The sequence below is a fragment of the Aulostomus chinensis genome, chromosome 1 (genome assembly GCF_037954235.1).
Source record: "Aulostomus chinensis isolate RoL2024-O1b breed Wild chromosome 1, RoL_Achi_v1.0, whole genome shotgun sequence".
Taxonomy (NCBI): domain Eukaryota; kingdom Metazoa; phylum Chordata; class Actinopteri; order Syngnathiformes; family Aulostomidae; genus Aulostomus; species Aulostomus chinensis.
Window position 1 is genome coordinate 27,094,462 of NC_141320.1, and position 1,629 is coordinate 27,096,090.

Below are 1,629 nucleotides of genomic sequence, written 5' to 3' on the forward strand. Positions count from 1 at the left end.
GATGTCTGAATTCTGTCTATGATCTCTGGGTTCTGTGCATTGATCTCCTGCTTCAGTCTTTGATCTCTGACTAATTCTAAACTCATCAAAGGATCACATCAGCATCTTGCTCCAGACTCCAGATGGTGGTTTTACCAAGTGCACCATAGTCCTTGTTGCTGTCTGCTGTTGGGTCACAGCAAAGTAAGGAAACAGCCTGACGGTCCTCAGGAGGAAATTCATCAGCCTCCAAAGATGGAGGTGAATCTCGACCTGCTCATGTTGGCCATCCTTGATGAACTTGGGCGGTACTCTGGTGCAGGGATGAGGTCATGGAGCTGATCTGGGAGCAGTCCTGATATTAAATGGACAAAATGTGTCAACATAAAATAAAATTGTAAACCTGTTTGAAGTCTTATTTTGTGTCTGATGGCCATTTTTGAAATCACTAATGATTTTTTTGACTGAACGTCCTGGATCCTGTGGTGCCAGATGAGGAGACAACTTGAGTACAAAGTTGAAGAGGAGGGTTTTTGGAGGGGAGATGATTTTTGCAGTGTTCCAAGTCAATAAAATGTCATCATGTTTCAAAATGTCCTCACTGAGATGGTTATTAATCCCTCATTCTCAGCTGCTACAGCCTTTAAAGAAAACCTTTGACTGGTGGATCTAACAAAGATCAGATGTTGTCTCCTCTAGAACATCAACAGCTTAACGTTGTGGGCAGGACTCCTACCTGAGCAGGGAGACCCCAATGGATTTCTAGTCCTGATAGGGAGAGGGAGCCTCCTGGGTCACGGAGTGGGGAACCTGATAGGGAGTGGGACGACCCGCCCATTGTGGGTGATTGACAGGGCAGGTTTGATCTATGTTTTCATTTTCAAAAGTAATTTTGAACATTTGTGGAAAGTTCGCCCACCTTGAACATGTAGAAGATGTCTTCTGATAGTGAATCGACTGTTGTCACATTTAAGGATCACTTGAGCTGATAAGATGAAGGCTACACAGGTCCAGCTGGAGATGCCGGGGATTGAACCCAGGGCCTCACACATGCTCAGCATGCGCTCTACCACTGAGCTACATCCCCTGTGGTAGAGTCACTGTTTAACTGGTGAATGAATTTCCAGTTGATTTTAGGAAACCTAGAAGTTCCTCAGGTGCCATCAATCTTAAGTCACTCCTTCACTTTGTGTGTGGTTCAAAGTCAGTGGTTTCATCAGAGCTCAACAACAGAACAAGCTGAAGTCTTCTGGAGAACGAGGGCACCGATCCCACCACCTCTCACATGCTAAGCTAGCGCTCTACCATTGAGCTCCTTCCTCTGCTCAGCAACATAACAGATAATGCAGGTTGACCTTCAGGCTGCTGGGAGGTCAACACCTGAAATATTTCCAGGATTCTGTCGTGTTGGTAGAAACAGTTTGAGGGAAGAAAACCCTCAAACATGATGATGTCATTATTGAAGGCTTTACTGCTCCAAACCTTTGCTTGTTCTTCTGTGGTTGTGAGAGGTTCTGAGTGATGCATGGAAACTGATGGTTTAGGCATCAGTTCAAAGTAGCAGGAGCTTAAGGGGACATTTCAGATTTGTTGAAGTTGAGTCCTACTGCCTTCTTGTTCATGATGATGGTGATGTCAGAGTTCTTGCTC

The 1,629-nt window shown here is 45.1% G+C and overlaps 1 non-coding gene across 1 annotated transcript; it reads right to left on the reverse strand.

Moving 5' to 3' along the window:
• Positions 1-994: 994 nt before the first annotated feature.
• trnaa-agc (transfer RNA alanine (anticodon AGC)) lies at positions 995-1,066 on the reverse strand. The gene has a single exon. It is a non-coding gene; the product is annotated as a tRNA-Ala (tRNA).
• Positions 1,067-1,629: the final 563 nt, after the last annotated feature.